General features: G+C 42.5%; 1 protein-coding gene across 1 annotated transcript in view; it reads right to left on the reverse strand.

The window, feature by feature from the left end:
- Positions 1 to 3,669: 3,669 nt before the first annotated feature.
- Positions 3,670 to 22,169, reverse strand: part of kcns2 (potassium voltage-gated channel modifier subfamily S member 2) — a 45,870-nt gene continuing 27,370 nt past the window's right edge. The window contains exon 3 of the transcript XR_013100759.1: positions 3,670 to 4,181. The gene's annotated coding sequence lies outside the window, so the exon portion shown is untranslated. The remainder of the gene's footprint in view (positions 4,182 to 22,169) is intronic.

Raw genomic sequence — 22,169 nt, forward strand, 5'->3', positions numbered from 1 at the left:
AGCCTGTTTTTCTTTCCAATGGGGAGGCGAATACATTTGAGAGGGGCAGGAAGGAGGGCCTGTCATGGCCTCTTCAGTCTGGGTCTGTGATCGTGAGTGGTGTTTATTTGTCATCGCTCACCCAGTGTTCCCCTTTAACACAGCAGAATCAGATGTGTCAGCAACAAAGTGGGTTTGGATTAGAGCTCAGGTCTTCAAGATGAAAATCTATTTTTTGAAATTAGAAAATTGCAGTGAGGGTGGTTTGGTCTGAAGTCAAGGCTGTGACCCTGTTTTTAAAAATGGTGTAGCGGTCTACAGATGCTTCTTTGGCCCTTGTACAATGTGTATTAGCATCCTCAAGGTTTCCAGTATCCACTGACAAGAGTCCTAAAATTGATGAATCCAGTATGTAGCAATCTGAGGTTAATTTTTCAGCATTACAAGTAGCAGAGAACCTTATCTTATTACTATGTCCCAGGTCTCTCTGGAGTGTTTTTCTTGTTCATTGAGTCAGTGTGCGTGTGTGTGTGTGTGTTGAGTGCTTGCTCACAAGTGTGTTCCCTGACACATGGTGCTCTGCTGAACCTAGTGTTTGTGCACAGCATAAATAGGTTTTTATCTGATTGATGGAGGTACATGTTGGCGAGTGCAGCTAGGTGGAGGTGGGGGCCCGCCTCCAGAGAACCTTTAAGCAGGCCAAAGATAAAGACTCAGAAGTGATGGGCTCTCTGTGATGCCCTTTTGTGGGAGGAAATTTAATGGAAGTGGTTACATTGGGAGCAGATGGAGCAGTTTCCTGGATCTCAGTCACGGTAGAAATATTAGACACACAAGCACACACACACACACACACACCGTCAAACTCACACATACCCCACCCTTTTAAATTTCTTCACCAGATTTACAGTACGATGGAGGCAGAGGGATCGAACTGGAAAGTGTTTATTTGCCTGGGACCTCAGGCACCAAGGGTTCATATTTTTCCTGTGCTTTTTTTCTGTCTTCTCCTTGTCTCTTGCAGGGCATGTGTGTGTTTCTCCCAAGCCCCAGTGTCATCTGTATTTTTCTTTTTGGCTGCCCGTCTTCAAGATTCTCACAGTCCCTTGGTGGATCTTCAAGATGCTGGAGCTGCAGGCTGACAAATTTGGTGTAAAGTTGTTGAAGAAAGGTCCTGGTGAAAAATAAATTGATGCTCGGCTTTTGCAAACTCAAGTGTGTATGTGTGTGTGTGTGTGTGGGAGGAGGTGTATGCTCAAGTGAGGTCTGGCTACGTGTGGGTGGCTCAGCTGAGGGTTGAGTGGTTGGTCGAGATGACAGTAATAAATTAATTCACTTTAGGACCTAGTGACTGGATCATCAATCATGTTTATTAATGATGTGTGCAGCTGACATACCTCAGAGTCCCAGTTCTTCCTTTGTAGCCTGGACACATCCTACAGAACATCAACTAACTAAGAGGTGAACATCTGTTAAACTGTGATGTAGTTGGCCACATAAAAACAACTGATACCACATTGAGATATCCATTACCCCTCAGGGTGCTCTCTCTCTCTCTCTCTTTATCTAAAATTACTGTGCAGTTTCAAGTTGAGGGCCGACACACAGCACAGCTAACCCCGTCCAGTGCTGGGAGCTTAAAATAACCATATTGTGTCATTGAAAAAAAGCTTTTTAATGAAATCACATGTAGATCTGGTGTGCTTAAGGCAGCAACCATGGGGTTTGTGTAAGTCACGGTAGCGGTAAGCGTAGTGTAGTCCTCCTCTCAAAACACTCCCGCTGAAATGCCTTTGTTTGTGCTGTGGGAATGGTTTCACCAACAGAATACAGCTCTGAGTATTTGCTGATGAGGATGATTAGACTGAAGAAATTAATTGTGGTGTTTTTGATGAACATTAAATATTGGAACAAGCCCAAACAAAGAGTGAGCTAAGAAGCTAATTTGGTCTGACAGTTTGTGTGGTGTTTTGTTGATATTTAAAGTACTTTGCCCCAATCTGGAAAGTGAATTCCACCGTGCACAGCGCAGAAATGTAGTTTAGCCCCAGTTGATTTGGGGTAATTAAGCCAGACTGATGAATGTTTGATGTAAGTCAGTGATTAGAAGGCTTTGAGGGCTTTGAGAGTGTTTTGAAATGAAAGCCAAACAGTTGTGCCCCTGCTCCTTCTGTAGGTATGTATGGATGTTGGGGTTTAGGGAAAGAGCATTTCCCGGCAGGTTTTTTTTTTCTTTTTCTACGCTGCAGTTTAAATGCACTAATAAATCTCTCTGTTTTTTAAATAGATTGCTCTGTTATTTACATTAGACTCCGACTGGATTTCACTGCAGCCCTCATTTCTCTTTCAGCAGAAGTGAGTCAGACAGAGCTGATTCTTCTTTGGTTAGATTGATATGAGATCCTTAGTTTAGGTGAAAAGCAGAACCAGAACAATCGCAGCATTTTGTGGAACGAAAGCAACTTTATTCACTCACACTGAAAAACACCTGCCCTCTAAGTAGACAACCTCCATCAATGGTCAAAACATGGCACTTAGACAAGGACTAGTGCTGTGATATATAGCGCACACTTAGGGCAATTTCTTATCATTTTATTGACTGCTGCTTTCAGGCATTTGACCTATAGCCATCAGCACTTCTCCCCCACTTGTTATCTCTCCCTCTCCCTCATTCTTCCGCACTCCCTTACCTACTATTCACTCTTTTTTTCTCTCTGTCTCTCATTCCTTCTACTTCTTCATTGCTGGGAATGCCAAATGTGCGACCTCTTAGGGAGGTCATAAATTTAGCGATGAGAGATAGTAGGGGTAACTCAGAGAAATGAAAGCATGGTAGCTCAGTAATCCATCAAACCCTCGCTTTTGTAAACATTTCTTTTTGCCAATACTATTAAAAGTACTCCACAGTGAGAAACTCATTTTAAGAAAAAGCACAGAATTTCCACATTGGATTTCTTCCCTTGTAACTGTTTTATATTTATAATTAAAACTTCAAATTTTACTGCAAAAAACTACAATATATTAGTATATTTTATTATAAACAAATGAAACTTTACTGCTAACAAAATTTGTGCTGATTAACTGCTTAGTGGCTCAAAGTAAATGGCACCTTCAAAACTGGCTTGCTGATGTCCTGTCAACAGATCCCGCTGGATCTATGGCTGAACTCAACAGATGAACTCACTGGGCCGAGGGTGTATGATGAACAATTTGCCTGTCTGATGTGTATTTGAGAATGCTGATATATTTGGACAGTGTGAGAGTCTGGAAATGCAGACGGGTCTGTGTACGTAACACAGTGGCCAACACCACGGTCCACCCTTTCCAGCCTCTATAAATCACAACCCAGCGTGTTCCCTCTTTGCTCCCAGATAATGTTATCAGAGCTGATAATGCCCCTGAGCCCCTCCTCACTTTGAAACTCTGGCATCCCCCACGTAGTGGGCCACTGGTATTCACTGGGGTGAAGGAGAAAGAGGTGTCCCCACCCCACCCCAGCCCATTTGATCCCCATCTATCCTTTAGCTCCCATGTCTGTCTGCACTGGCCAGACTGCAGCATCGATAGACCCCAACATTAAAGCACTTCACCACCACCACGCCCCAACTCAATCAGCCAGCGAGATTCCCCAGTATACACCCCCCCTCCCCACCCCACCCCACCCCACCCCCCACACACTCTTGTTTTGATAGCTGCTGATGTCATTCCACAAATTTTTTCACAAATTAGGGGGCTGAAATTATGGGGCCGCCTCGCCTCACTTTGACTCGCCATGTTGTGCCATCCCGACGGGAGCTTAATCCCTAATATCAAAGTCTGGCTGTTGGCTCGGGCATTGTCGGATTCCGTGGCCTCCATCCAAACCCATCTGCTCCCTCTGGCTGGTATGAAGTGACAGAAAGTTGAGTCTAAACTCCGGCAGCCGTGAGGGGTGGGTGTACGGGGACTTCCTAGAGTTGTTACAAATCACCAAATGATTGAAAAGAGTTTTGAGAGGGCGAGTTAAGGGCAAGGCAGTCTCAGGGACGTCAGTCCTGGCTGGCTGCTTTTTTCCGGGGGAGAGGGGTATAATGATGGGACATGATAAGATTACCAGGGGTTAGTGGTAGTTGTGGTAGTGGTGGGGCTGAAAAGGAGCAAGGATGGGTGACTGCTGGGGCACTTGAAACTTGCGTTCGTCATGGGGGAAAGCCCTTGGTTGCCTGGAAACAGAAGGGAAACATATGTAAATATAGCCATCCTGCATTCTAGATCTTACCGCTGATAGCTGACTATTTATGTGAATGGTATTCACTGTGTGGAGCACAAACTTTAACCGTGTGACTGTAGAATGACAAGACAGTTGACAATAAGGAACTGCAAAGGTGACACTAGGCACGTAATTTAGGGTGATTTAAAATACTTTAGATAAATTTTAAGGCAAGCACAAAGTACTGGTTAAGCCCCTATAACTCAAAATAAAGAGAAGAGTTCATGGCATAAATGTGACCACACTTCCCAGGAAGACCAATGACTCCTTGGTCCCCTGAAAGCCTGTAATTGCAGTCATCTTCAATATTGACTTTGTCATTTTTACAGCTCCTCTAGATGGTTCTCATGAGCACCCTGCCAAGAGAGCCTCATTGGAGGCAATGCAGTTAATGATTTGAGACATTTACTCTGTGTGCCCTGCTACACAATGTCAATGCCAGACCTGCCTGTGTGTATTGTGTGCCTGTCGAATGTGCATGTGTGTATGTTGGAAATGGCTGCCTCAGTTATTATCAGGGTAATCCTGAAATTGGAGACAATATTAGAGTTGGGCATGTCATTCTATGGCAGGATCCCGCCTGTGTATTGACTACCGTCGCTTCCAATTAGACAAAACATTTCCTCAAAGCCTTGCAGATCGAGAGGACTAACACGCTTCATTTTTTGGATGTTCAATACAGACAAACAGACCTTAACCAGCTAAATGAGATCTCTAGGTGATTTCAGGAATACAGCTTTGTCCTGCCTAACGTCCATTCTTCTCATTTCCTTCTCTTCCCATCTTCACCTTTAGCCCAGGCTGTTTTTCCATGAATCCTCGTGTAATAGGTATGGATATTAGTCTGGCTGGCCAGTGTCGGGTGACAGCGGGCTCAGCATTGGGCTGTACAAGGCTGCAGGCCTGTCACCGTGGCCCTTGTAGACACTGCTGATGGAGTCATTTGTTTTTGCACATTAATTCAATTCTGTCCCCAGACCAGGGTCGGACACCTGCTTTCCATTGCGGTGGAACAGTGGGGGAAGGCAGAGAGGATGGGGCTGGTTGGGCCACCTGCCGATGTTATTACAGTAGAGAGGCACCCAGGCGAACAAGCGGGTGCATGCATGCACACACACACACACACACACACGCGCATGCATGCACACACTCTTGGCCGCTTTGGAGAGTTGTTTATGTGCTTGTCTTCATGTTTGTAATAAATCACCAAAACCTATGCCCAATCTTGGCTTATTGTGTCTTCATGCTGTAATTAAATTACAGAGCCATTTTATGATATTCATTAAGGCCTGTGTGGAGTGTGACAGACAGTCCGGGCTCACATATGTTTGGTTAACCTTTTAATTTTTCATGCACCACTGTAGCTGTGTGAAGTGGATGGATTTTATTTTAAAGGCGTGCTGAGGCTGCCTCACTCAACACTTTGCCAGTTGTAGAAATTCCGTTGGTGATTTCCGCTGGTGGAGGTGAGGAGAGCTCTGGCTCTTACACTGTAACAGTCAGTCTATTGTTGGACCCGCTCACCCATGTAGAGCTTGATGGGCCTTGTGGGTTGATTCAGCCCTACAATACACTGCCCCCCAGTGCTCAACATGCCCCTGTGCCAGTAAAATATGACAGAAAATGAGATCCATGGGCACCTCCTGTTCACTGATTTAATTATAATCATCACCAAATCTCGCTGTAGTCACCCACACACACACAAACACACACACAAATACACTAAAGCAAACACAAACACACAGACGGTTAAATACGAATGCTCAGAAATGTGAACCTGTAGGCTTGTTAGAAACGTCCACATGGCGGTGTGTGTGCACACACAGAAGAGACACACACATGCACACTGGGAGTCACACCAGGATTACCGCATCCATTTGCATCCATTGGATATGAATCGGCTCATCACCAGTAACCTACAGCTAGAAATCCAATAGCCAGTCATTTGATTGAAATCTGGCAGCACTTAGCAGCCTGGTCCCAAGCTGCCCAACAGAGATGTGTATGGGTGTATACTTTTGCACATGTTCTGCAGTGGATGTATCTGTGATAAGTATTAAAACTTTTAAGGTCTCGTGCACGAAATGTCAAGAGACTGAGCAAAAGGTGTGAAAGAGAAAGCTGCATTTTTAATCAAGCCCTCCACGAGTGCAAAACAAAGAAATGAATCAAGTTTAAGGTTAAACATCCACACTCATGAGGTGCTGAATGTGCGGGTAAAGTATTTCCAGGTTCCCCCACTTCATTTGTGTGTGTAAGATTCTGTATACCTGTTGTATATGCCTGCAATCAACAGATAGTTATACACACAAGTAAACTGCGGTTATACAAAGTTCCCCCATTACAAAATACCCAATACAGAGGAGCTATTCCGTCCAGACTTTACATTAAGGGGCCCAAGGACTATAATCAGTAGCATCAGTGACTGTGTGTAGTTTCACAGTCAAGGACACTGTAATTGAAATGCTTTCAGTCCGTCTCCCTGCCCGCTTACTTTGAAGTTCCTACAGTATATACCTTTCTCCTCTGACATAAGGTAAATAGGAAACCAAAAGCTGATGTAACGTGTTGCCTACTCTGCAATCAGCTCCCTTACTACTGGGACGGACCCAATCAATGCCTGCCTGTTGGCTTGCCTGCCGCCCAGATGTAGCCTCTGCCTTAAACCCCTGCTTGTTTAAGAAAGCCCCATCCTGGAAGGAGGTTTTGCAAACCAAGGCTTCCCCTGGAAATGACCAATTAGGGAGTAATATGGACCTGGTTTCCTCCGTGCCAGTTTGAATCGGTGTGCTGGTGCTATAATGTGATACGATCTGAGAGATACATGAATGGAAGTGGTTTGGAGTAGCATGAAATGGTTCCCCGGGCTTCTCTGCTTTCCTCTCTTTCTCTCTCTGCAGCCCCAACTCCCCCCTCTCCCCCCTCCAGGAGTAAATTGGAGTACATAATTACTGCAATACCATGTGAGTCTAATTGATTACTGCTCCCCCTTGGCCATTGGCAATGGGTTGTGTGCCTGAACAAATCTTTAGTGACCACACATTCAGTTGAGGCTGCACTGATCTTCCTCGGATGTGATTTCAGTTCCAAAGTTTCTTTTCAAAAACATTCCTTCTTCCCTTTAGGAAGTACAGAGAGGTACCTGTCGTCCAAATAAAGTTGTGGTCAAAATGCGCAATATTGAATTTGGGACCAAACTTGTTTTTAAGAGAATAAGATGTATAATAATAATCATAATAATAGTAATAATAGACCCAAAAATCTCTTATGCTGCAAAACCAAAACTGAAAACCAGCAAGCATACAGGATTGGGTTGCATATTTATATTTAAAATGTCAGTTTTTCTGAAAAATCACGTTATTGAAAACATTCATAGTTCACGGTTGAACATACATGGTTCAACAGTCTGCACACCTTGCACATATCAAATTGTTCAGTATGTCAGCCTTTGCACAACTTTGTGTGAGCTTTAAGACAGATGTGTGTGTGTGTGTGTGTGTGTGTGTGTGTGTGTGTGTGTGTGTGTGTGTGTGTGTGTGTGTGTGTGTGTGTGTGTGTGTCTGCGAATGTGAGGAAACTCAGGTGGCAAGAGAAATGAGGTTTCGTATCCTGTCCCTGATTCTAACGACGTGGCAGGCATCTGTTCAGACCGTCGTCCAGTCAGAGCTGTGGTCCCTGAGCCCAAAGCGGCTCCTCGGCTTTGAGCCCAGCACCGGGTGAAGTCGGCTGGTGGCGCAGGCAATGAGGCGAATCTCCCCCTTCCAGATCTCTTACACTTACACACACAGTCATGACATGCACACTGATGCATGTGTGATCTAACAGAAGCACAAGCCTGTGTGTGTACATACACATGGGCACATCAGAGGCCCGTGGAGTAGCCACAGCTGTTTTAATGGGTGGGGGGGGGGGGTGAATGCATGGGAGGTGTAGGATTTTTATCATTCTCAAAGGTATTATAATAAGGAATTTAGAGTTTTGACGGATTTCTGCAGCTTCCTGTAACCAGTGCAAGGCTCAAATATGTAGCCTCAAACAGTGACTGCTGTTTCTATGACGATGACATCATCAGGCCTGTTCTGTCATCCCTTAAGAGGTGAAATGAACTTCTTTTGTGAATCACATCAACCCAGCTGCGTGCAACCTAGCTAGCGTTACCCCAGTCCATCCCAAACCTGAAAGGCTGTAGCTCACTCTGCACCACTTTATTTCGACTCAGCCATTTACAGTTAGAACCTTTTCTGTCGACTCAGCGCAGCTCTGGCCAGATTATTCAGCTAAAGTCTTCTCAGCCCAAAACAAACAAAATCACTTTACCTCTGTCACCCAGTCAAAAAAAATACCAACTCATTAACCCAGGATCTTTCTTTGTGCATTTTTTTTAAATGAAGCTCAGCCTCAAATCCTGATCATATATCAAATTCCAGGTCAGGTTTACCGTCTTGATCTTGGACAAACAAACTCAACCAACAGCAAACTATCTCCCGATCCCTGCCTCAACCACAAATTATGTTTACAAGGCAGATCTTCACATCTATAATTACTTTTACTGCCTGTCACTCTCCAACAGACTCAGTGAATAGTGCGAGCTGCTGCACAGTCAGAGTGTTTTCACACCCTGATTGAGTTTCCATTTGAAGTCGGATCCAAGCCGCCTAATGTCCTTTAAATGTTTTTTCCTAAACACAGCAGCAGTAGTCCGTGCCTCAGAACAACTTCAAACAGCTGTCAGCACAACCTTGTTGTTGCATCTAGTCAGGGGAGCAAAAATCCCCCTACTATCCAGAGAGGACATTGTGATTGAGGCTTGTGGCTGCCATATGAGATACGGGAGACAGCAAAGACCAGTGTGAATTTTGCTAAGCACAGAGAATGATGGTCATGTCTGACCACAGTTTACTGGATTAGGACAGGCTTTAAATCTGTGCTGAAATCGCCAAAACATTTGTGTGTGTATTTATGTGTGTGTGTGGGATTTGGTTGGGGCTTGATTGATAGGAAGGAAGTTGAGAAAAGCAAGGCAGTGGACAAGAAAAAGACATGTGGCATGACTGATTCAGAATGGACTGAATGGACTTGGTTGCACTAAATTGTCGGAGAGAATAGAAAAGGCAAGGAAAGTCCTGTAAGTCACCAATGCTTCCTTGTTGCATTTGTCATGTGAGAAATAAATCCTCATCCATATGAATTTGTAGCTCACAAAAACACATATAGTAATAGCAAGATAACAAATCCAGAAAGCCAGCAAGTGAGGAAAAGTTGATGAAGCAGCACTGAGTCAGAGTGGACAAGCAGTTGCTACTTGGATGAGACAGAGTCTGGTGACAGCAGCTAAAGATGATGACTTAAAGGAAAGTTTACCTTGAAGAACTTTGCAAGTCAGCATAGATACATGAAGGAAACAGCCTTGTTATGAACTTGTTTTGGAAGACCCTGCCAAAGGAGAGCCAGGAGTCAGGACAGGCAGGCACAGTTAACATGAGGAGTCATGGAAAAGTCACTGCTGCCTTTCCACGGCCCATTGGGCTTATGATGAAGTGATGCTAAATAGCTGCTTTATTCCTGTTGAAGTCATCATCTTGTTCTGGACACATGGGTGCTCACAGCAGCTGAGATTCTGGATGGAAAACTAGGAGGCTCAGTCATTTCTTGCTCGTGGTTCAGCGGCATATGCATGGGAGCTGGTGTTGGTCTATACATGGATTATCCAGGTGCAATTTCACCTTACGCCACTAGATGTAAGTGTTGCACCAGCTGTTTCTATTACCCCCACCCCACCCAATAATGTTTCTTCTGCCTAATTTGAGGTGAAGTGAGTTTCACATTTTGACTGTGATTGCCCCTTCCCGACTACGTTATGCAGAATCAGTGTTAAACAGCAGTTTGTGGGTGTTGTGATTAAAGCAGCCTTACAGCTGGAAAACAGAGTAAGGAGGATTTTAGGGAGGAAAACAGACAGAAATGAAGGTTATATTGAAGGAGGATAACAATTAGTAGAGGATCATAAGGGAAATGGAACAAGAAGGAAAACAGTGAGTAAGAACAAAGCTGGGACACATTTCATCTGTCATCACATCGTCATGTTACTCTTCCTTTGTTCTTGTCTGTTGGCCCACAGCTGCTAGCGCTGTAGGCGTTTCCTGACAGTGCTGACCTGACATGTGTTAGGAGGCTCTATTAAATGTTAAATAGGAAGTAGAGCGTGTTTGTTAGCGCCAGGTGTAAATGACCCATTTAAGCAATCAGTGTATCCTCGTAAGGATTGGATAGCTGCAAGAACACGACTTCACTCGCCACCTCTCATTTAGGAAAACAAAAGTTACCTCATGTTTCAGAAATGCCACCCACAACCACTCTACTAGCCCACATAATGAAGCTGTATGATTTGCAACACACACAACACAATGACTTAATTGTCCCGTTTGATTGGGGACTAATGCTAGATGATGAGAGACAACATGACAAGGAACAGAAGAATTTGAAAGATTTTGGTGTGTTGAGGTTGTTAGAAACAGCTGGATGACTTATTCATCAAGCAGTCAGTCTACCCTGCCTGATATGAAACTGGCCCTTGGACAGCAGCGTTATCAGTTTGTGAAAAAATGGACATTGACAAACTGCTGGAGTGTTGACGATGTGATGGAGGATCATTCTTCTGCATTCCAAAAGTGCAGGCAGTGTTTATTAATTGGACAACAGCTATTCACCTGGATTTGGCAAGGTCCGGAGAGACTGATTACTTGGTAGAGATAGCCTAATGCAAGTATTAATCATGCAATTATGCTTCAGGGAAAATAATTTTCCAGACTGTGTAGCGGCATGCAAGATGAGCTCAGTGGTAGCCTGTGAAAATGCCTCATGCAGACTATGTATCATGCGGAGGAATGTGCACACAGCCTTACCCATATCTGATTATTTTGGCTTGTGAAATGCTGTAATTTTGATTGCAGCAACAAAAAAAAAGTGTCTTTAACCACTGATTGCAGTAAAACAAATTTATAAGTGGACAGCCATGTGCAGCATGCCATCAAGTAGATAAAGTGTTTACCATGTTCACCATTCTTGTTCATCGTTTAAGCAAAAAGCACCAGAGACAGCAGCTGCTGCAGACAGCAGTCATCAAATTCAGTGAAACTTTGATGCTGTATTAGAGTACAGCAAATTCAGTGACATACATTTCACTCACTGGAGAAAGGATTAGGCGAATCACCAAAGTTATCCTGATGAATCTTCTAGATCCATAAATTGACATATCTGTTCTTTCTATCTACGTTTTCATGACATGTAATCCAATTTGATCTAATTATTTTTAAGACATTTCAGTATAGATTATACTGGCAGACTTAACAATAGACTTGGACCCACACCCTCTGAAAACACCACAATTGGTAGAAAAAAAGCTGCAATTCATCATCACTTTTGTAAAAATAGTCTTTGAAAGAGGATGAATCATTCATGAGTAACATCACATTAGGCCAGTGTACCTGCTGTGATCCTCAGTCCCTTTAGTCAGGTACATCTGCCCAGCACATGTCAGTCTGTATCTGCCCAGCCCCTTTCTGAGTCTATCCTTTGGGAGAGGAGGGTGTTTCTGGGACTGTGGGCCCATTACATCCAGGTGAGGGAATCTCAGACCTTCATAATCGCCCTAGGACCTGTTAAAGCCACTCAGCTCTGCGCTCTGCTGACATATGCTAAAACTCTGGGGCCCCTGAATGGATTACCAGCTGGGCTGTTTATGGTTATGGGATTTTCACACACAGATGGCGAAGAGAAAGAAGATCCAGTTTTATGGCAGATAGTTTGGGTTATGGTGGAGCTGTTTAATTTGTGTTGTATTCCTTTGTTTTATTTCAAGTATCGCTGTTTATGTTCCAGCAATGTGAAGCGCATTTGGAGAGTGCGGTTTACAAGTTACTGGAAGAGAAGGTTTATGTGTTGAGGGTAAAATTAGACTGTACCCAAGTGAGAGAGCAAAATTACTGTGGAAATGTGTTCGTGTTGCTGACCGTGCTGCAAATACATACGATCATTTTTAATTTTCCCTTTTTTTGGATTATTGAAATCTTATTTACAAGACTCCCTGGAGAGATGCTGGTGAGAGTGTTTTTCATTCTGCATCCGTTAGTGTGAATGAGATGGCATCTGTGGATGCACACGCTGTGTGTGTAAGTCAGTGTGGTTGTGCACAGTTTCTCTTTCCTTTGCTTTATGTGTGTGAATACAGCTGCGTGTTCATTTATGCTCTTGCTGAAGAATCATCAGCTTTGCGGAGCCTCTGCCCTTGTGAGTCTGAGTCATCATTTGAGGTGCTCATGCCAAACGGCTGTGGAAATAATGTTGATGTTCCCTCTAGAGAGATTTGGTGCCCAGGCCAGCTAACACCTTCACTGTGGAGTTGATCCAGCCCCGATTACGTCACATACCCCCAATCCATTTCCCAGCTATCAGCAGAATTTTACCACATACCAGCGTTACCTCTATCACATTAATGATACCGTCACTGGCTGCTTCGTTAGGCACATGTGTCCAACTGCTCATTAATGCAACTATCCAGCCAGACACATGTTAGCAACTTAAATCATTTAGGGAAGCAGACGTGATCATGACAACCACCTCAACTTCAAGGCTCGAGTGTGAATTTGGAAGAAACGTTGTTTAGGTGACTTTAAATTTGGTTGTTGGTGCTGTTCTTAGTCTTTAGAATTTAACAACCTCTAGAATTTAAGAAGGATGGGCAAAAAAAGAAATTATCCAGTGAGTGGCAGTTCTCAGGGTGAAAAATGCATTGTTGATGGCAGAGGTCAGAGGAAACATTGGCTCAAGCTGATCAGAAGGCAACAGTAACTCAAATAGCCACTCGTCAAAACCAAGGTATGCAGAAGAGCATCTTTTAAAGCATAAGGCTCAAACCTTGAAGCAGATTGGCCGCAGAAAAAAAAGGACCACACGGAGTGTCTGTCCTGTCAGATAAGAAAAGGACAATGGGGCTACATTTCACATGGCTTCATCAAAATTGTACAGTATGAGATGGAGGAAAGACTGATGATTTCTGGTGTGACATTCAGTGTCAGAATTTGGATTAAACATCATGAAATCATGGATCCATGCTGCCTTGTGTCAACAGTTCAGACTGCTGGAGATGGTGTAATTTTAGGCTATTTTCTTGGCACAATTGGTGTACATTTGTTTACATGGCACAGTCTACCCGAGTATTCTTGCTGTCCTTCCCTTTACCACCTCAGTGAAACCATCACCTGATGGCTGCTCATATCATATTAAACTAGTTTCTTGAACATGAAAAAGATTTCCCTGTACTCAAATTTTCTCCACAGTCACCAGATCTCAATCCAGCGGGGCAAAGATATATTGATTTGCATCATGGATGTGCATCCGACAAATCTGCATCATGTCAACATGGACCAAACTCTGTGGAACATTTCTAGCACTTTGTTGAATGTTTTCCATGAAGAATTTAGACGGCTCTGAAACCCAGTGCTAGCAAGGTGTAGCTAATAAAATGCCCAGTGAGTGTGTATGTCTATACGATTTAACCAAGCTATCGCAAAGTCACAAGTTAAAAAAAGAAGGAAGAATTCATTTCAAACTCTTGTCTAAGTGTATGATTTGAATAAAAGTGCCAGATGGGTTTAGGAAAAGCACTTTTTGAGCTGCTCTCCAACACTGATTTAAAAGCCAAGGTCAAGGGCAGTCTGGATGAAGAATGGTTCTTTAAAGCTGCTGGGCAAGAAAGAGAAACAGAATATTTATTATTCATTGTTATTTATTTGAGGACTTGGGTCTAGCTTTACAAACCTATCTTCAAAGCTAAATGGCCTGTATTTGTATAGCGCTTTTCTAGTCCCTAAGGACCCCAAAGCGCTTTACACAACCTGTCATCCACCCATTCAAGCTACATTATAGCCACAGCCACCCTGGGGCACTGACAGAAGCGAGGCTGCCGGACACTGGCGCCACCGGGCCCTCTGACCACCACCAGTAGGCAACAGGTGAAGTGTCTTGCCCAAGAACACAACGACTGAGACTGTCCAAGCCGGGCCTCGAACCGGCAACCTTCCGAACTCCCAACTCTTGAGCCACGATTACCCCCAATACATTTTATTCCATTATGTTACACATAATCTTATTCCATTATGTGTAATTAAAGTACAATGAAAATTTTTTTGCCCCATTCCTGAATTCGTAAATCATATATTAAATCATGAATTAACTGTGATTAAAAACCATTTTTATTGTTACAATAATTGGTTGAATTTCACTATCCACAGCCAGGCCCGATTACTGCCACACCAGATTTCTCGAATAAAGGAATCACTTAAATGTCTGACAAAGTGGAGTAGGCTAAAAGAGCTCAAAAAGCAACAAATCATGCCAGCTGAGAAACAAAGTCATTGACATCTATTAGTCTGGAAAAGAATACAAAGAAGACTAAGGCTTTGGGACTCAGGTGAACCATGGGGCGAGCCATTGTCCACAAATGGAGAAAACCTGGAACAGCTGTGAACCTTCCTATCAAAATGACTCCAAGAGTGCATTGACGACACATCCAAGAGGTCATAAGAGAACCCAGAACAACATGTAAAGAACTGCAGGCCTCATTGCCTCAGTTAAGGTTAGAGTTCATGATTCAACACTAAGACAGAGACTGGAAAAAAATGGCATCAGTGCTGAACAGAAAGAACACAAAGGCTCGTGCCATATTTGTGAAAAATGTTAGCCTTTTTGGAAGATTTGTGTCCTGTTACATTTGGCATAAAATACCAAGAGTCAAACGTGGTGGTGGTAGTATGACGGTCTGGGGCTGCTTTGTTTGTTTAGGACCTGGAGGACTTGCTGTAACTGATGAAAAAAAGAAGCACTTAGAGAGCACAAACCTTACTTTGGAAGTAATAGTATTGTATTTTTTGACTCTTCTATTGTCATTTTCTTTTCCTTCTTCTTTTTAAATGTACTTTAAGAGGTTTATAGTGCAATCAGATAAGGAGGTTTACTTTGATTACACAAACATTATGTAATGCATTGATTTGCAAATAACTGGGCATGAATAAATAGACTTCTTACCACCCTGATACAGGATTAGACACACGATTCCTGCCAGCTGCTCCATTGAAAACCATCAGTATGTGTTCCTAGAGCCTGAAAAACTTCAGATCAAGACATCAGAGATTTCCGATGAATTTGAATTCGATGAAACGAATTTGTTTCACCTCGATATAGATAGGCACAGATGGGAATCTACAGGTATAGCTGTGGTCTTAGCCCTTTGCAGAGTCACATTTCCGTCTGTGCTGGAAGAGTCTTAGAAAGTGTGACATTCAAGTCCATTTTTCACTCTGTGACACACTGAGAAGCTGGGGGGAAATCCTGCACGTATTACCTAAATGTCACTTTTCCAGGAAAAGAAGTTTCTTTGTTTTAATATTGACAACTATCCATTTCTAGCTTTCTATAATGAGGTGTGCAAGGTGTTCACAGGCCCAGGGCGTTTTAACATTTTCTATATTTTCTATACAAGAACAAAGAAGAGGAGATACACAATTTTTACCTGACAGAGCAGAAAAGACATATTTCATTTTTTCCTTATACATAAACATTAACACTGACTTTACTCTTCACTTCAATCATCAGTTTCTCTTTTCTTGAGGCCTTTTGGGAGGTGTTGTGGCAAGTGAGACTAAAAGTTTCTGACTGGAAGGAAATGGGACTCCAGACAAATCAAGTCAAATAAAGAGGGAGTAGTGGAGACTGAGAGGAGGTAGGTGGGCAAGCGAGATTTAAATAGGGAGAGGAGACATGAGAACAGAGGGAGCACATGAGTGAGAGGGATCATGGGAGAGTGGTAGAAGAATAGATGTTGAAAGGAGCCATTTGTGGGGAAGAATAGACCGTAAAGTAGGCCATGGGTGGTGCTGGGTTTAAGGTAGAAGCAGGTGAGTCATTACATCCCTCTTCTAACCTCCTCTGTTGCAAAAAATACACAGCTGCCTCATATATACAGTAACCAGCACACTGCAGACCAAAGATGGATGATAACAAAAACAGCTAGACTTCAAAATCGGGTCAAACAGTAGGCATAACGTGGGAGGTGGAGTAGGAGACTGCATTACATACTTTCTATTTCCTTGACTAAATCTGAACCTGCTGCTTGCATGTTATCCAGGCGTGCTCTGAGGCACTTTGAAGTCGTTTTATAATTGGACATGAGAAAGAAGGCATAATTTTACTGACACCAACCGATCCACGATGTCAAATTTCTCAGAGGAAGAAATTCTGTTTAAGAACTACTTCTAGCATCATATTTACACAGAAGGTTTTATTTGGCAAGGATCTACAAGGCACACGAAACAGATTACTGATGTTTTATGATCACATATCCTCGGCTGTTCCCTGCTGACAATGCTGTGAAGGCCTGATAAATTCTGGTTTTGGAGTTGTTGTTTGCATAATTTGATGCCCACCTGTGAGTAATAGCAAGATTGTTTGTTTTCAAAATTTTCTCCTGACCTCATATAGACCTCTGTTGCACTGCTTTTGTTTATCTCACAGTTTTCCTTTGTGTTGTGCTTGAAAATCAGATGAGATAAACACACGTAATCAGTTATCACGAAAGTGTATTCCTCTTGAAGAGTTACAGTAAAACGGAATCTCTTAAACTTGCCTGTATGCACTATAAACTCTATTAATTTACACTTTTTCTAGATATTTACATTAAATGTGCCCTCAAAGTGTAATCTTTTCCTGTCAATGTATGCTTCTGCAGCAGGCCCACGTAACCCACAGATAATTTCTCTACCCATTTAAATGAGTTTATTAGGATAATATTATAACTGACAGTAAAGAGCAAGAGTGTGAGGCTGTTAGCTTGTAAAGCTAGTTTTCACTGTCAGACCTCTTTTCAGAAAAAAATACCCACGTTGAAATGATTGAGGCAGGTGGGTGATATGTGCCCATGGTGAGTTGTTTAGATTTGCTTAAAAGACTGGAAGCTTTTTTTACCATTAAATGAGAAAATGCAACCGAAAATACAGGGCTTACACAAGGGAACGACGAGGGAATGGGAAACAGGAGGGAAACAAAGCTGGGACTAATCAGACATTATGAGACAAGGGGAAGAAAAGGACTATCAAAGTAAAACAGGAAACAGGAGGCAATCGCAAAGACACAGACTTGACACTGAGACATAGAGACATGACTGACTGGGGAGACAGAACTAGAGTGACTAGACAAGGAACAGGGGAAGGCAAAGTAACAGAAAGCTAAATCCTAGGAACTGAGAATAAACACAAAAAGAAAACAATGAAGAGAACCAAAACCATGAATAACAATAATCAAAGGATATAAATTAACCCACAAACACAAAACACAGGGTCAAAGACACAGTACCATGACATTTCCCCATTACATTAATTAAAGACGATAAAACATGTTATAAGACGATGGACTGCTCATGCTGTTCATCAAGATTTCCGGCTTGAGTGAACGCTGGCGCGTCTGGCTGCCGCTACTCACCGGTACATTTTTCGATTATTTGGATTTATTTGGATTAATTGGATTATTTGGATTCAGATTTGAATGAACAGGAACATTCACACTCAGGACCAGATCGATCTCTGCCAGGGATTGATTTGCAACGCTTGTCCGCAACTTCTGTTATTTCAGCTGAATGTGTTCTCACGTCTTCTGACCTGTTAACCACCACTTGTTCTGCCCGTTCACTTCGTTCTTCTTCTTCTATCCAGCTTACTGTACCTTCCTTCCGCCTCACCACCATGGGAAGCAGAGCTTTCAGCTGCTCTGCTCCCAGGCTGTGGAACTCTCTGCCCCCAGAAATAAGAAACACTGGTTCTCTCCCACAGTTTAAATCCCAACTCAAAACTCATCTGTTCAAATCTGCATATTCACTGTGAATCCACTGTTTGTTAATTTTATCTTGTGCTTTTATTTTATTGTTCTTATTCTGCCATTGTTTTACTAAGTGTTTTATCCTATTGTAAAGTGTCCTTGGGTGACTTGAAAGGCACTCATAAATAAAATGTATTATTATTATTATTATTATTATTATTATTATTATTATTATTAAAACATAGAAAATAGTCTTGTGTGGATTGCTCTGCATAAGAATACTAGACTGAACACTCGGAGGCCTGTTGTTCAGTCCATACAGTGTGCCCGTAATAGTGTGTTTTCACAAAGTGTCCTGTGAAATGCAGATAGTTTCATGTTTCCAAAACATAAAAAAAATTATATTTTACATGGACTACCAAGGCATTGTGCACAATAATATTTAATATTTAAATGCCATACTGAATTTCTCTTGTCTTTGGCTCTTGTGTCCTGAATACTCACCATCTCTAGCCTGTTGTTTTGTAGTGAGTGGGCAGTATGCAGCAGGAAATGTGTGTGGGTTTTGGTGGGCAGTAGTTCTGCTAATGCTCCTGTATATGTAGGCAGAATGAAGGCTTAATAAAATAACCTCAGCACTGCTAGTGTTGAGCATGATTGCCTCTCATCATGATCTGTTCATAATAACGCCCTCTCAGGCGAATTTTATCTCAGATGGTTATACTGTATTGAAAATGTCATTGCGTTGCTTTGAGAGTGCATTAACAAAAACATTTGAAATATGGGAGCTTTCACGTCACAGCGCTTTGAACAACAACTTTTCCAACTCAAAACTGGAATATTCAGTGCAGCATGGAATGTGGCATGTGGCAAAGACTGGAAACTGCTGACCGGGCTCTGTAGGAAGGCAGTGGAGTCTGGAGTCGGAGTGAAGACGGATATCAGTCTTTGGAGGCTACAGTGCATGGAGTGATACTGTTGCTAATTTGAAACATTAGAGGTCCTCGTTGCTTTTGTTCCTTTAGAGGAGCTTCTTACTGCTGTGGCCTCCTCTCTCTCTCTCTCTCTCTCTCTCTCTCTCTCTCTGTGTGTGTGTGTGTGCGTGTGTGTGCGTGCGTGCGCGCGCGCGCGCGCGTGTGAGAGAGGGTGGGGGTTGTATGGTTTAAATCTGTTGCCTGTTAGCCTTTGTATTTCTGCTTCCCGCTGAGAAAAAAGTCCATCTCTGCCATGATAGCCTTCAGCTAAGCCCTTCATTCTGCTGTGTGTATGTGCATGTGTATGTAGGATGTGCTATACGGAGTGTCTGGAATAGTTGAAAGAGCTTCAGTGGTTTTTGGGGCCACAGCCTCAGTGTCTGATGTTTAAATTAAACTGATAAGAATGTGCAAACATTAAAAAACAGATCGGGCGCCTACCTGATCTGCATCTCATAGTATGTCTGCGTGTAAGGGTGGGACGAGAAACAAATCGATGGACTTTTCATTCAGTGAAATTTACTTAACTGGAGATAAGAAATGCGGTGATGCCAATTTCCTCTGCTTTGCAGTATATGTTCATTAAGCAGAATGGAGACATCATCTGCAGCAGTGAGTCACTAAACACCCACCTGATGCTACTGAAAGTATTCTTTGAGATCAACCTCATAAACCGTGAATCCTTTGATGCACTCGGAGTTTCCCTGGTAACTATAGGGGAAAGAAATGAATGAGTTTCATGAATTATACTGCATCTATAATTTATTAGAGTGATCTAATTGTTTGTGGACACTGATTGAGAACCTAATTGAATATCAAAGCCATGAGGTAATGTTTCCATCTTCAACACTTGGGCCAGTCCTGCACCGATGGAGATGAATACACAGGAGAAGTGCACATGCAGCGCACAGTGACTATCGACTGTTGGCACTGTGATACTCTACAAATGAAATTAGTGCATGAAGAGATAAACTGATCACTGATTTGCAGAAAATTAACTGGCAACATTTTTTATAAGTGACTTATCATTTATTAAGTATAAACAAGAAAATATGACTTGTGCTATTTTCCGTAATCTTCTATAAGATTAAACTCACTATATCACATTTTTTAAAGCATTTTGAACAATAACCTTCTATGAAGATTCATGTACTAAGTGGTAACTGTGGTCTGGAAACTGAAAACAGACTATGAGCCAGAAGGCAACCCCCTTTTTTTTTTTTCCAGTTTTAGTTTTTTCAACATGCTTTTCATTCATAGTAGCTGAGATGACACAAAATCAGGATTGAACAGTCACAAGCGGCAAATGGAACAAATGACCTAAACAGGACTTTTAAAAGCTGTTAGATTACTTGCCAAATAAAGAAGAACAGTGTGTGTGCTGGGACATATCACACTGTGGTAAAGTACTTCCAAGTAATTAGTTTCCTTTTAAACAATGTCTCTAATCCTCTCCTCTCTTATTATTTTTACCCTGTTGTATACTCTCTTATTCCCTCTGCCCACACAGCTTTTTACACCTCTTACAGGGTAATTACCAGGACTATCATTTTATCTTTAAGAAAGAGGTAAATAGCAACATATGAGAAAAAGAGGAGGACTGGAACCTGCAACAAAGTGAGCAGGCCCACGTGGTACGAATAAAGTGAGAGCATGGTCAAAAAGCAAATGAGCGAGTGAAAACAAGGAATGGGCTCAACCACGCAGTAATTAAACTAGAGAAATTCTGTGAAAAGAGCTGCAAAAGAAAAGAGCCACAAAGGACAGTTCGTGAGACAGCTGACAATCGATGCTGTCATTTATTTGCTGTGCCACCCACTTTCCTATCTGCTTGGGTGTTAAAAGATGCTGCAGCTTTACTGCGCGTCTTTGATTTACACTACAGAGACATGCAGCTCTACACACTTATACGTTTAATTCACTCTGAAACTTTACATCTTTTCATGTCAGACTAATAGTCCAAAGCAGTGAATTCTCTTTCGCAATCAGTGGACAAGGATTCCCAGCAGCCATCGCAGCTAAAAGCCTACAGCGAGGCTGTTGAGGGGGTCATTCGTTATAATTACAGATGCTGAGAGGGGCACACAAGTACAGACTTCCATTTGTGAGCACCTGAATGAAGACAGATGAATGGAAGAGCCTAAACAGTTTACAAACATTATCTGCTTTATTGCCTGTGACGTTAGAAGTGAATGAATTAAGTGATGCATGCAGCGGAGGAGTGATTTTGTAACTGAATCAGTATAGATGAGCAGGTGTAGCAGGATAAAAGCAAGTCATGTCCTTATACAGTATTTAACCTCAATCCAAAGTTAGAGATCTCCATCCATCCATCTTCTTCCCCTTATCCAATTCGGGGTTGCAGGGGGATGGAGATTATCCCAGCTATTTTAAAGCGAGAGGCAGGGTAGACCCTGGCTAGATGGTGGGTTCAAAACCAGAGCCTTCTTGCTGTGAGTCAATAGTGCTAACCACTGTGCCACCGAGCTGCCCTTCCTTATAGATCTTATGTTTCAAATCTTAGTTGTAGGGGTCCAGTTTATCAAACTACTAATACGTCATAAAGTGCACACACCTAAATCTAGACTGAGATCTCATGCAGAATGTAAAGTGTAGGTGTAACAAATGGATCCCTCTAATAACAGTTGTTTTGTTGCATTAGGCCTATATAACCACATAGGACCCTTAACTGCATCCACTCTGTGTACAGCCACGCTCTGCACTCACCTAAGAGCATCTTAACTCTTTGTTGAACTGTTGAACACACAGAGCACATTACTACTACTCCCAAATGTTTTAGAGAAGTGTGAGACTGAGATGTGGGTGACCCAGAGTTCACTCTCAGGCGTTATACAACAGTTCTGTGGGTGGGTAGGCAAGGCCAGGCTGCATGAGCACTATCAAAGAGTGGTCTTATGGTATTGTGGGGATTTTACTTGGAGATATCCTCTTCTTTCAAGCTCAGGCGTGCAAGGCGTCCTGGGCTTTGGTTGACAGGACAGTTTAATGTTGGTCTGCACTCTCTTCTAAGGACATGAATTGTGTTTTTGCATTTTTAAAGACTTCAATATCTGATGAAACACAAGGAAATTGCAGAATTTTCT

Source organism: Maylandia zebra, linkage group LG11 (genome assembly GCF_041146795.1).
Source record: "Maylandia zebra isolate NMK-2024a linkage group LG11, Mzebra_GT3a, whole genome shotgun sequence".
Taxonomy (NCBI): domain Eukaryota; kingdom Metazoa; phylum Chordata; class Actinopteri; order Cichliformes; family Cichlidae; genus Maylandia; species Maylandia zebra.